The sequence below is a fragment of the Spermophilus citellus genome (assembly GCF_964194105.1).
Source record: "Spermophilus citellus genome assembly, contig: SCAFFOLD_420, whole genome shotgun sequence".
In the NCBI taxonomy this organism is placed as follows: domain Eukaryota; kingdom Metazoa; phylum Chordata; class Mammalia; order Rodentia; family Sciuridae; genus Spermophilus; species Spermophilus citellus.
The window spans coordinates 77400-91491 of NW_027672728.1; positions in this window are offsets into that span (position 1 = coordinate 77400).

The following is a 14092-nucleotide window of genomic DNA, read 5'->3' on the forward strand; positions in this document are numbered from 1 at the left end:
CTAAAATTTAGGTGGAAATGCAAAGAAAATGCAAAGAACTTCAATAGCCAAAACAATCAGAAAAAAAAAAACAAATTTGAAGGATCCCCATGACCAATTAAAGAATAATTTAAAATGTTAGTAATTAAAGTAGTGTGGCATTGATATAAAAAAGAGAAATAGAACATAATATAGAGTCCAGAAAAAGACCCAATTACATGTGGTCAATTGATTTGTGACAAATCATCACTCAATTCAGTAAAGGAAAGGAAACCCTTCCCTTGCTGAAAAAACAAATAAATACATAAAAAAGTGAAACTGAACCCTTCTCCATATTATCCCCAATTAGCCTGAGCTGGATCATAGACCTGAGTATGAAAATCTAAACTATGAAACTTCTAGAAGAAAACGTAAGAGTATGCTATTTGGTGACCTTGGGATAGAAAATATTTTTTAGAGATGTCATGAGAAACAGTAACCAAGAAAAAGTTGATAAATTAGGTTTGCTGAAGTTCAAAGCTGCTGCTTGTCCAAAGATGTCACCATATCCCCGTTAACATGGAAAGACCACTCACAGTTTAGGAAAATACTTGTAAGACATATATCTGACAGAGAATTTCTTTCAAATATGCATAAAATACTCTTACCTATCAATTACAAGAAGACAATCCAATAAACAGATTGGACAAAGGACTTGAGCCAGAGACTTTACAAAGGAAGATGTAGGAATACCCACGAGAATGGCTAAACTAAAACCCTGAGTACCCCAGCTATGGGCAAGGAGGTGGCCAACGTTCATCTTTGGCAGAGATTCCCAGGGGCACAACCTTTTAGAAATAGTGTTTGGAAGTTTTAAAAACATTAACCCTACGTTCACTCTATAACCCAGCAACTGAACTCTCATATATTTTGACTTAAGATAAATAAAAACATGTCCACAAAAAGGTTTGTGCCAGAATGTTCATAGAACTTGGTTCATAAAAGCCCAGAACTGTAAGCAACCCAGGTGTCCATCAACAGGGGAATGAGTAAACAAATTGTGGTATCTCTCTCTGTAATAGAATACTTTGTGGCAATTAAAAAAAAGGGAACAAACTACTGATACAACAACATGAATGAGTCTGAAAAGCATTGACCCACGTTTAAAGAGGCCAGAGGAAAGAAATGAGAATTGAAGACCACGTTTCCATGCAAGGAGGTATTAAGGTTTCAGTCTGAGGTGTCCCACAGATGCTCCTGGGTTCAGCAGTGACCACAAGAGCTGCGACAGTGGGCCGATCCCTTGGACAGATTAGTAATTCAAAAGACACTACCCTGGGTGGTCATTAGGGGCAGGTAGGGCGTGGCCAGATGAAGTGGTCACTGGGGGAGGTCCTTGGGGCAGGTGTCTTGTCTCCTGGCTTCTCCCCCCCCCCCTGCTTTCCAGCTGCCAAGAGCGAGGAACCTCCTCACCAAACCCTTCTTCGTGAAGAGCTGCCTCACTTTGGGCCTGAGCAATGGAGCTGGCTGACCATGAACTGGACCTCTGAAAGGGTGAGCCAAAATAAACTTTCTCCTCTAAGTTGTTCTTATCAGGAATTTTGGTCACAATGACGCCAGGCAAAATCATAGTAAAGGAAATCAGCTGGACCAGGCCTGGGGAGGTTGGTGGGGTCCATTCTGACTATAAAGGGGGTAGAAGGAACTTTTGGGACGGATGAAGACGTTCTGTTTCTGGATCGTAGTGATGGTTACATGGTTATATACCTCTGTGAAAACTGACGGTGATGTCTGCTTTTAGTTGGTGAACTTTACTGTGTGCAAATTATACCTCGATAAAGAGGATTGAAAAACCTCGAGGATAAGTATTACGATCCCTCTTTCACAGACAGGAGATCAGAGAGGTGATATCATCTTCCCACATCCACACAGCAAGAGTGACGAAGCCAGAATCTGAGCCTCCATCTGTATCCATTCCAAAGGCCATGTTTTTCTCCGGCACTCTCAGACCTTGGAATGACTGCGTGTGTCATGGAGGCCTCCAGGTGTCTTCACTCCTTGAACGCACGAAGACTCTTCCAAGGCTGGGACTTTCCTCACCTGGCTTGTGTGATGCCTGTGACAGCACCAGGCGGCGTGGAGTTGGGTGTGCAGTGCCTGAGACCCCGACCCCTCTGTCCCCGGGCGCCTGGAGTTCTTGTGCCAGTCGCCCTTGCTGACATCAGCTTCAGGTGCCTGCAGAGCATCACGTTCCATTTCATGGAGAAGACGAGGGAGCCCTGACCTGGGAAGGGCTGCTGGAATTCAGGAGTGAGGGGAGGTAATGGCCCAGGTGCTCTTGGTCAAGGACCTGTGGGGGGACCTTGTTAATCAGTGAGGAAGGGAATGGAGGATGTGGAGGAAAAGACGGACTGGGGTGAGACTGGGCTTGAGATGTGTGGGGGCCCAGGAGCTGAGCAGCCATTGGAGCTGGGCTTGTGGAGATGCATAAGAGGGAAGCAGAGGCTTTTCTGGACCCCGATGTGGGCTAAGGAATTGGAGTGTGTTCTATTGGGATGTGAGTGTGTGTGTGTGTGTGTGTGTGTGTGTGTGAGTGTGTGGGAGAGTGTGTGTGTGAGTGTGTGTGTGTGAGTGTGAGTGTGTGTGAGTGACTGTGTGAGTGTATGTGTGTGTAAGTGTGTGTGAGTGAGTGTGTGTGTGACTGTGAGTGTGTGAGAGTGTGTGAGTGTATGTGCATGTGTGAGTGTGAGTGTGAGTGTGTGTGAGTGTGAGTGTGAGTGAGTGTGTGAGAGTGTATGTGAGTGTATGTGCATGTGTGAGTGTGTGTGTGAGTGTGTGTGTGAGTGTGTGTGAGTGTGTGAGTGTGTGTGAGTGTGTGAGTGTGTGAGTGTGTGTGTGAGTGTGAGTGTGTGAGTGTGTGTGTAAGTGTGTGTGTGTGTGTGTGAGTGTGAGTGTGTGAGAGTGTGTGCATGTGCATGTGTGAGTATGAGTGTGTGAGTGTATGTGCATGTGTGAGAGTGTGTGTGAGTGTATGTGCATGTGTGAGTGTGTGTGTGTGAATGTGAGTGTATGTGAGTGTGTGTATGAGAGTGTGTGAGTGTGTGAGAGTGAGAATGACCTGCTGTTCCTGGCCTTGGTGGCTGAGAGCTGTGCTCAGGGCTGGGAAGGCAGCCCCCCACCTGGACCTCTGGTGCAGTCTGGCTTTCCTTTTCACACAGCGTTTGTTCCCAGCCCCGGCCGTCTCCCCTGGGGAGGACATCCGTGGGGACAGTTCCTGTTCCCTGCCTTTGCAGGCCCTGCCTTCCTGAATGTGATACGATTGTTTCTCTGGGCACAGTGTAAAGATGCCAGCAGAGAACGGAAGTACCTCATGCCTCAGCGATTTTTTTTTTAAGGCAAGAAAGAAAAGGCTATTGAACTTGGGAAACCTGGACCTGAAGTCCTCTCTTCCTGGTGAGGGAGTGGGGGCATTGTACAGGGTCCATCCGTCAGCCTGGTGGCCAGATACCCAATATGGGAACCACTTGACTCCCATCCATCAGCTAAGCAGTGGCAACAGTCCTGAATTCCTTCTTTCTTCCAAACTGCTATGTGTATGCACTGTTTCCCTTGGGAACCTTGGAACATGGTCGTGGAGAACTGACTCTCCATCTTTACCCTCCTCTCTTTACACATTCTCATTCCCATTCAATATCATTTCATTCACCCACTCACTTATCCACTTGTTCAACAAATATTCCTTGCATCTCTACCTGTGGTGTAATAAGTAATACGTGGATCTTTGTCCTTGGTTCCTGGCACAGAGCACCTAAAGCCCTTGGAACTTCAGAGTGATAGGAATGGGTTCTGTTATTCATAGTGAGTTCTCTTCAATCACACCTGAGTTTATGCTATTGTCGTGACTTAGGATGGTGCTGCTTACCTGAAACTCACCAATTTCTAAGATGTTGACAGGGGTTGGAGATTAAGCTCAATAAACACTTTTGAACAAGATTCAGTGAGTCTCAGCACTGCTGGACACACCTGGAGGTGCTCCCAGGAGCACATGGACACTCTGCACGTCCTGCCCCACACACCACCGGGTCCAGGGTATCTTTTCCATCTGTTTTTTTCCTGAATTGCATCCTTTACAATAAACTGGCAAACATTAAATGAAGTTCTGTGAGCCATTCTAGCAAGTTATCCAACCCGAGGAGGAGGTTGTGGGAATCCTGATTTCATTGCTGACAGGTGTATCACAGGCCCCGACTTGTTATTGGCTCTGAAGGGGATGAACCCTTGTGGGATCTGATGCTGATTCCAAGTAGATAGTGTCAGAATTGAGGCAAACTGTAGGACACCCAGCTGGTGTCTGGAAAGTTGAGGAATTACTTGACGTGGAAAGACTCCACATATTTGCTGTCAGAAGTGTCATGGAAGAGTGCAGAGAAACAGTGAGAGCTTCTCCAGACTGTGTTATGTTCCAGAACAAGGTTTAGCACAGGAATTGTGCTCAATATTAAAGACAGTGGCCACAGAGCAGAGAGTTGTCATTGGAGCCAAGAGCAGGGACTGTGGGGACCCAGTCACCCAGGGAGAGGGTTAAGGGAGGGGGAGGCTCTCCCTCTCCCCCCATGGCTTGTGGGGCTCTCACACTTTGGGCAAAGAGCCGTGTGAACAGGGGACGGTGCCCAGGGCAGGAGTGCCCCGAGGCAGTGGGAGCCACGGGGGCATCTCTTTGCCGATGGCTGTGGGAGCAGGGGAAGGGGACCTGCATTCCAGGTCTCGGGCGAGGGCTGCAGGGCCGGCCACCTCGGCTCCTCTGACAGCCTGGGCCAGCACCAGGGGGCCTCGCTGTGGCCAAGCCCATGGCCCCAGATCCCGGAGGGGAGGGGTGGCCAGGGACATCAGAGCCCTGGGGTTCCCTGGGAAGAGAGTGACAGTGGCGCCGAAGAGGCAGAGGACAGTGTGAGGGGACGGGGAAGTGGGGTGCAACTGCAGGGAGGGACCTGCAAGCCCCTTGTCATGGGGTCCGCCCTGGAGGCCCTTCTAGAGGCCAACACAGCACGTGGCCAGCACGGCCTGCAGCAGCCTTGGCCTGGCCAGCAGCTTGTGGGGCAGCCTGGGAAGGAGGGAGCCGGGCAGGTTCCACGGACACAGTCGTGTCCCCTGAGGCAGCAGCGTCCTGGGAGGCCTAGCCCTCAGTCCCCGGAGACACCCAGAGGGTTCCAAGGCCTTACTGGCTTCTTTTAAATGATTTCTCTTATCAGACAGGTCAGACAGTTTTCCAACCCTGGGGCAAACACATGACCAAACGTAAGAGGAGGAAGATTTGTTTTGGCACCTGGTCATTTGATCCATTGTCTCAGGGCCGGGGATGAGGTGAGTACAACACAGAGACCACGGCTTCAGAAAAGCCCTCACTGAGAGAGAGAGCCAGCCGGCCCCAGTCCCCAACCCTCCAGGAGAGAGAGAGCCAGCAGGCCCAGTCCCCAGCCCTCCAGGAGAGAGCCAGCAGGGCCCAGTCCCCAGCCCTCCAGCAGAGAGAGAGCCAGCAGGGCCCAGGTCCCCAGCCCTCCAAGAGAGAGAGAGCCAGCAGGGCCCAGGTCCCCAGCCCTCCAAGAGAGAGCCAGCCGGCCCCGGTCCCCAGCCCTCTCGAAGAGAGAGGGCCAGCCGGCCCTGGTCCCCAGCCCTCCAGGAGAGAGAGAGCCAGCAGACCCAGTCCCCAGCCCTCCAGGAGAGAGCCAGCAGGGCCCAGTCCCCAGCCCTCCAGGAGAGAGAGAGCCAGCAGGGCCCAGGTCCCCAGCCCTCCAAGAGAGAGAGAGCCAGCAGGGCCCAGGTCCCCAGCCCTCCAAGAGAGAGAGCCAGCCAGCCCCGGTCCCCAGCCCTCCAGGAGAGAGAGAGAGCCAGCAGGGCCCAGGTCCCCAGCCCTCCAGGAGAGAGAGAGAGCCAGCAGGGCCCAGGTCCCCAGCCCTCCAGGAGAGAGAGAGCCAGCAGGGCCCAGGTCCCCAGCCCTCCAAGAGAGAGCCAGCCGGCCCTGGTCCCCAGCCCTCCAGGAGAGAGAGAGCCAGCAGGGCCCAGGTCCCCAGCCCTCCAGGAGAGAGAGAGAGCCAGCAGACCCAGTCCCCAGCCCTCCAGGAGAGAAAGAGCCAGCAGACCCAGTCCCCAGCCCTCCAGGAGACAGAGAGCCAGCAGGGCCCAGGTCCCCAGCCCTCCAGGAGAGAGAGAGCCAGCAGACCCAGTCCCCAGCCCTCCAGGAGAGAGAGAGCCAGCAGGGCCCCGATCCCCAGCCCTCCAGGAGACAGAGAGCCAGCAGGGCCCAGTCCCCAGCCCTCCAGGAGAGATAGATCCAGCAGACCCAGTCCCCAGCCCTCCAGGAGACAGAGAGCCAGCCGGCCCCGGTCCCCAGCCCAAGGGACATACTTGCCTCCCATCAGGCCCCTCAGCCTGAAGGCCCCACCACCTCCCAGCAGCACCATGGGCTTGGGACAAGTCTTTAGCACAGGCCTTTGGGGGACACTTTCCAACTGCAGCAACACAGGGCTAAGGAGGAGGTTATGGATCAGCTCTTTCCTAGACAGTCGGGTCAGGGGGTCATTCCTGTGATAAAGTCCAACCCCTAGGACCTCGTTGCATGACAATATTTATAGATGGAACCTGTTCTAAGGTGAACAAGGTCACAGGACGGGCCATAACCCAGTGCAGTGGGCCAGGAGGAGGACTCGGTGCCTCTGCTCACCACACAGAGGGGCCACCCAGGCCGGCTGCACCCTGAGCCAGGGTCCAGTGTGCACAACCTGCCAATCCCCCCCAATGCCGCACAATGCTGCCCAGGAGATACTGCATCCATCTCTGGACAAGGATCCGTCAGCCAGCCCGCACACACATACAAGGAGCAGCGTGATGTGAACGAGGACGTGCTGGCAGGCTGGAGGAGGCCCAGACACGTCTTGCTGTTGGTTGTAAAAATGTGGTGGGTAGAGATGTGAAGCCTCCCGGTCTATTGATTAAATTCAGCCAACTCCCACTAATGTCGCAAGAGAAGGCTTTCTTGGAAAGTGGATTCTAGAACTCTAGTGCAAGTGTGAACCTGGAGAATTATCATGGGAGATGCCTCATTGTCCATAAATCAAACCACGGAGCAATATTAATCAAAGCAATTAGACACTAGCTGAGAAAACAGAAGTGATCAATGAGGTAGGTGGTTGGGTGTACCACAGAGCAGCCTGTCACAGATTCTCAACATGTATTTCAAACCGGGGCAGAAACAACTCAAGAAACAGCATTGAGACAATGGATTCCTGTCTGGAAGACTGTTAGGTCCCATTCACACCAAAAACAAAGTCCTGATGAATATAGCATCTAAATAGCTTTGATTATGAACCAGCAGGGCCCAATGGACAATAAGAAGACAATATATAAAAGGCATTTTTCAAATAGTAGGAAAGGAAAAATCTTTATAATCAGGACGTGAAATCCAAAATTCACAAAGGAAAATATTGGCTGATTAGATCTCACGTGTCTTTTAAACTTCAGAAAAGTTAACAAAGTTAAAAGAAAACAGCAGATTAAACACGTGAGGGTCAATGTCACCGACACCTGGCTAATGTCCAGGTTTTATAAAGCAAATTTTTTATTAGAAGCATAAATGCAAAAATGTCACAAAAATCTTATACACCGGTTTTCTTAAAAATCAGAAATTTGCTGGTAAAATGGCCAATGAGAACTGGGGCTTCAGGTGTCAGGCGTCCTGACCACTCGGTGTTTTCCCCGGGGTCAAACTGGGCAGATCTGCAAACCATAAAAGTGTGTAACTCTTGGTCAAGGTACACACACAGGATGAAGGGGCTCCAACAGGTTCTGTTGCAGTAAAAGTGGCTTAAAGCTGTGGAAAGGCCATCCACCAGCAGATGAGAGTTCAGATGCAGCCCCACTCCCATGTCCTGCCAGCCCCAGGGTTCTTCTGGCCTCCTGTCCCCTCCCCCAACCCCCGGCTGTTCCACAAGTTCCCCGGGAGGAACCCAGCCAGGCACCTGCCCCGTGGCCCTCCCTGTGCAGCCTGCATGGCCAATCAGCAGCACTAGAGGTCCCTGCCCAAACAGCCCGGGGCCACAGATGCACCAGGGCTTCTCCCTGCCTGGCCTGGCCACCGTCCTGCTGGGACCCCAGCCATGACATCTGCTCTTCCTCAAGGCTCTCCCCTCACCAAGGAGAGGCCCAACCAGGGGGGCAGAGGTGGGCCGTGGGGCCCAGACAGACTTCCAGGCTGACGTTCCCCGACCTCAGAGCCCAGCAGGGCCATTGGGTGGTCTCTGTTAAGGAAGGCATGCCCACCTGCAGCCCTATGCCCCGGGACTGAGGAGCCGACGCTGGAATGACCCGGAAAACCAAGCACCCACCTCTGTCCCAGAGCAGCACACCACCTGTGTCACCTCAGCCACGTTCTCCTGGGGTTGCCATAAAGCTGGACCACCAGGCCAGTGAATGCAGGGGCCCCAGGGTGCCCCCACGTGCACATTCTGTCCAGCTCCACTGTGTACACTCCATCTCACAAATGCTCGGAGGCGCGTGCCAGGCCTCTCGCCAAGAGCACGTGGAAGGAACAGAAAAGATGAAGAGCCCACGAGCTCCCAGCATGCCACCCTGCCCCCCAGGCCTGAACAAGGGTCCTGGTGTCAGACTCAGATGGAAAGGGAAACCCTGAGGCCTCCCCGTGGACCCTGCTGCAGAGTCAAGCCAGCAGGGGGCCAGGAGGACAGCCTGGCCTTCCTGAGCCTCAGGGTGCTGCAGTCAGTCAGTGTGTCTCAGGGTCAGGACAGGGCACCTGTGTGAGCCAGCTCTGCAGGCCTCCCCAGAAGGCCACACGGCACCTGGGAGAGCCTGAGGCAGCATCCTCTGCTGCACGCTCGGTCCTAGGACGGCAGGACTGCACCCCTCATTCCCAGGAGGCCTCGGTCCATTTGAGTGCAGCAATCTCCTGGAGATGCATTGAATGAATTTCCATGTTTATAAAACCATGAATTATTGAAAAGCACTCAGGAATTTTTTTGTGTTCCATTTACACAAATCAATGAACAGGGCTGCGTTCAACCTTTGCACTGCCGCTTTACGGTTCATGAAGACAGGTAGCACCATCATCTATGTGCTGAGCACGAGCTGATTCACAGAATTTATTATTCAACAATAAGAAGAAAGGCTTTTAAAAGAAAGATTCAGAGCCTACAGGCGCAGGGACTAGGTCGTCTTCTTGTTGGTGATCTCCAAATGTGCACCCGAGTGAGGAGACGGAATGGCGGCCTCCCAAGAGCCCGTCACCCCAAGTTAATAGGTATCAACATTTCACTCTTCCTGCCCCACTGACTATCCATCTTTCTGAAAACCACATGGAAAGATAAGTGAACTGAAGTTCTGATAAACGTGAGCGTCCGTGATGTCGTGACCCTGACCAACACTCTCCAGTCACGTCTACGGAGGATCCGGAAAAATCCCAAGAGCAACGTTGTCACACACTCAAAATAATTCATTTATTTAGTCAGGAAGAGTGAAACACATGAAAACTTAAAAATGGCATCTGGAAAAGAGGAGGCTTTACATACTCTGTACTAAACTCTAAAGCCTCAAAAAGCCCCACTGAAACACAAATGGCCTTATTCACCGCCTTGGTGTAGGAAGTGCTTCCTCAGTCTATCCTCAAAGCCAGAATCACACACGGAAATCCAGCTCAATTGGTCTGGTGAAAACAAGACCATTCCCATACTTACAAGTCTAAAATAATTGAAAGACAAACTGGTCCACCTCAGAGTTGAACTTGGGAGCTCGTGGATTTGGAGTCAGTGTGACAAGCAGCTGCCTTCCTCTGTGAGTCCCCAACAAGGAGGAATCAAACTGCCAAAGGCAGCATTTATAATAGCATCAGCAACATGACGTTACTGGAAATGAACCCAACAGAAGATGTACAAACCCTCTACTCAGAAACCACGGCCCGTTCTGAGAGACCAAAGCCGTTCTGGATGAGGGTGGATCTCAGGTCGTGCGGGACCTCCTGGGAAATCTGTGTCTGAAGGTCTCAGCACATGCAAGGTTCCCTTGGTGGAGGGTGGGTTTCCACGATCAATGTCTAAACTCCGAGCAGCCCAGTCCCATCCCCCTGGGTTTTGCAGAAATTGACAAGTTCCAGGTCAACCTGGAAGATCAAGAACGCAGGCGTGAAGGGTCAAGACCCACGCTAAAGCCACCTGGCAGATACAGGTGACTTCAGCAGCAGGAGGGACTGGCCACTGCAGCGCGGAGCTGGACACACACACGGGGAGCCAGGTGGAGAGCGGAGGCCACCTCCCGCTGGTGCTTGGAGGCTCCTGGCGCCTAGGAAGGAATCGCCCTGTGGGAAAGCTCCGCCCTCACCATCCACCTGTAGAGCCCAGGGGCCTATTAGAGGCCAAACCCTTATCACCAAGTGTCATTCAAAAGGGATCTTGGCCAGCACTGCAGGGGACGGCTAGCAGCTGTGTCCATGGCTCGGGAGGCAGAGGGCCCTTTCCACTTTTACCGTGCAGCTGTCCGGCCCGTCCTCCTGCTGGACATCTGGCTCTCATATTCGTCCTGACTCAGTAGTAACTTCACACATTAAAGGTTCATTTCTTTATCTGACCCAGCACTTCCCCGTCCTCTGATGCCGACCGCAGTGCTGGTGGTGGGCTCTCCACAGGGTAGAGGGACTGGCCCCTACCGTCAGCCCTCAGGAGGAATCCCAGGGCCTGGCTGGGAGGAGCAGAGAGGGTTCCAGAACCCGGCCCTGGCCCCATCCAGGGTTCTCCCCAGGGCACCTGCCTCTGCCCTCTAGAGGCAGGTGGGGTGGGGACCTGGCTGGGCTCCCCTGCTCCTCCTGGACCAGTGCCTCTCCCTATCCCGGCTGCTCATGTGTCTGAGCCTGTGTCCCTGGAGCCAGCGGCAAGGTGGGGTGACGTAAAGATCTTTATGTTGTCAAACCTGCTCATCTTGCATTCACAGGGTTTGCATCTGTTGAATCCTGAGAAATTTCTCTGCACTCCCATGATTATGTGAACATTAAATATTCATACCCTGAGCATCAACCCACCTGGCATAAGATGTAAAACAGAGACTATAACTTCATTTTTCTCCCCAAAGGCTTAGATAGATGTCACAATACCACTTATTGAATAATCAATCCTTGTGCCACTGATGTGAAATATCACCTTAATAATGCAGTGAATTACCGAGGACACCTGCGCTGCTCATCCATCCATCAGGCCCGTCCCCCGTCCCGGCCAGGCCACACTATTTTAATTCTGTAGCTTACGGCTTCCGTCTCTGGCAGGGCAGGGCCCTCGTTCCTCATCCTTCTTTGCAGGAACATTCATTCTGCCGTGTTCCTCCACCAAAGGACACACGCTTTTGCTCTCGGGTTTTTGACGACTCCGCAGCCCTCCTGGCCCGGGCACCTGGGCCTGAGCTAACAGCTTGATGGCTCCTTGACAAGCAGGATGTACCTCTCAGCTGGTGTGTGTCTGAGAGCCTGTGCTCAACATTGGCTTTTTATTTTATTTCATTTTATCTGTGGAGTGGTGGGTGGAACCTAGGGTCTCACATGTGGGGACAAGCACCCACCACTAAGCTACACCCCGCCCTATCTACTTTTTGAGTCAGGGATTTGCTCAGTTGCCCAGGCTGGCCTGGAACCTGCACCCTCCGGCCTTGCCTCCTGGGTGGCTGAGATCACAGAGGCCTGGCTCCTTTACCTGGTGGACATTGGGAGGCCTGGCTCCTGCCCTCCCAAGCAGAGCACCTGCGTCAGGACTGCCCAGCCCACATGGCTGTGCAGGCTCTTTGTCCACCCTGTCTGTGTGGGGGGGCACCACGGCATGCTGTCCTCCCTCCTAGATCTAAGTAACAGGAGGTGCCTTGGCTGCTCCTCCAGTGACCGTGTCCTGCGTGCACTCCTCTCCCTACCCCTGTCCCCTGCCTGCCCATCTCTCGGCTGCAGAGAAGGAAGACAGAGTTGAGTTTGTGGTGGGAAGGAGTGTCCAGGCTGAGTGTCCCAGGACAGCTGTCCCACAGACACTGTGGCCCACATCCCTGTCACCCGGGGTGGCTGTGTGGGTGCTGTTGGAGCCCAGCCGGCCTACTGTGGGTTCCTCCCTGTGGCTGGTGCCATCCACCTGTTCCGGGGACTGCACTGAGGAGGAAAGGCCATGAGAGACGGGAGCTGCCCGTCTGGGGTCCAGCAGACGCTGACTGAATCAGCCATCCTTGGGGACAGAGAGCTCAGGTCCCCCTCGTCCTGGGAGGAGCTGACTGCCCGGGAGCCTCACCCCCTGTCCTCAGTGGCCAGTCCCGGGAGCAAGACTGAGGGGGACGGGCAGCACCACTGTCTTTCCTGGCGTGACCACACAGCATCTCAGGGGTGAGCCTAGAGCACTGAGGGGCAGCAGGGCCACTGGCTTCACGTGTCCGGACACATCTGGAGACCATTCCATGACGGACGTCCCCTGGGCAGGACAGGACTGAAGGACTGTCGCAGGAGACGCAAGAAGCCACAGAGCAGCAAAGTCCCCATCATGTGACGGGGGGTGGGGGCAGGAGGTGGAGATGGGGAGAGAGGATCTGAGGCCGCACGGAGCTGCTCACATTGCTCCAGGTCTCCCATGACTAGAGAGTTGGGGAGATGTCACACCCAGCAAGCAAGTCCCCAGGGGTCTCCCAGCCCCTGTCTCTCCAGGCCCCCCGGGGGCTTCTCCTCACATGCATCACTCATTCCTTGCACTGCCCTGAGGCTGGACAGACTCCTGGTCCACAGAGGCCGTGACGGAGACTGTCACCTGGTCCTGAGTGGACACTAGTTCCACAGCCCTCTCGTGTGCCTCCCTGGTTCCCAGCCATGTCAGGCCCAGACCTCTTGGCTCATTCTCTGTGGACAAGTGGCCTGGGCATGCCTGGATGGCAGCCGCCCATCTGTGCCACCTGCCCCTCGCCTCCTATGCGGGGCTCAGCTGGCCCTGCTGCAGAAGGTGGCAAGCCCAGACCAGGGCAAGCTTGGCTGCAGGAGAGTCCTCCCTCCACCCCGTGATGGGCGGCCTGAGCTGCAGGCACTTCAGGAGACCAGACTCGGGTGGTGACGCCACCTGTGCCTGCTCTGCCCCAGCTGTCATCGTCCTGGGACAGCAGTCCCCAGGAGTGGCCCAGGAACATCAGCCCCTCACTGTTTTCTGTGGATCACATGCTCAACTTCTGCAAAGTGGGTGCAGTTTTCACCTCCAGTGCCACCTCCTGTGCACCCACTGCCACCTCCTGTGCACCCAGTGTCTTCATCTGTGCACCCGGTGCCACCACCTGTGCACCCAGTGCCACCTCCTGTGCACCCAATGCCACCACCTGTGCACCCATTGTCCCCACTGTGCACCCACTGCCCCCACCTGTGCACCGACTGCCCCACCTGTGCACTCACTGCCACCTCCTGTGCACCCACTGCCCCACCTGTGCACCCACTGCCCCACCTGTGCACCCACTGCCCCACCTGTGCACCCACTGCCACCTCCTGTGCACCCACTGCCACCACCTGTGCACCCACTGCCACCACCTGTGCACCCACTGCCCCACCTGTGCACCCACTGCCCCCACCTGTGCACCCACTGCCACCTCCTGTGCACCCACTGCCACCACCTGTGCACCCACTGCCCCCACCTGTGCACCCAGTGCCCCACCTGTGCACCCACTGCCACCTCCTGTGCACCGACTGCCACCACCTGTGCACCCACTGCCCCACTTGTGCACACACTGTCCCCACCTGTGCACCCACTGCCACCTCCTGTGCACCCACTGCCACCACCTGTGCACCCACTGCCCCCACCTGTGCACCCAGTGCCCCACCTGTGCACCCACTGCCCCACCTGTGCACCCACTGCCACCTCCTGTGTACCCACTGCCACCACCTGTGCACCCACTGCCCCCACCTGTGCACCCACTGCCCCCACCTGTGCACCCAGTGCCCCACCTGTGCACCCACTGCTCCACCTGTGCACCCATTGCCCCACCTGTGCACCCAATGCCACTCAGGGACCCCTGCCTCTCTGCCTGCATCCCTCCAGCCTGTGCCTCTACAGGACCAGGGTCTCCACTGCTCACTGGCGGCTCACAGCTC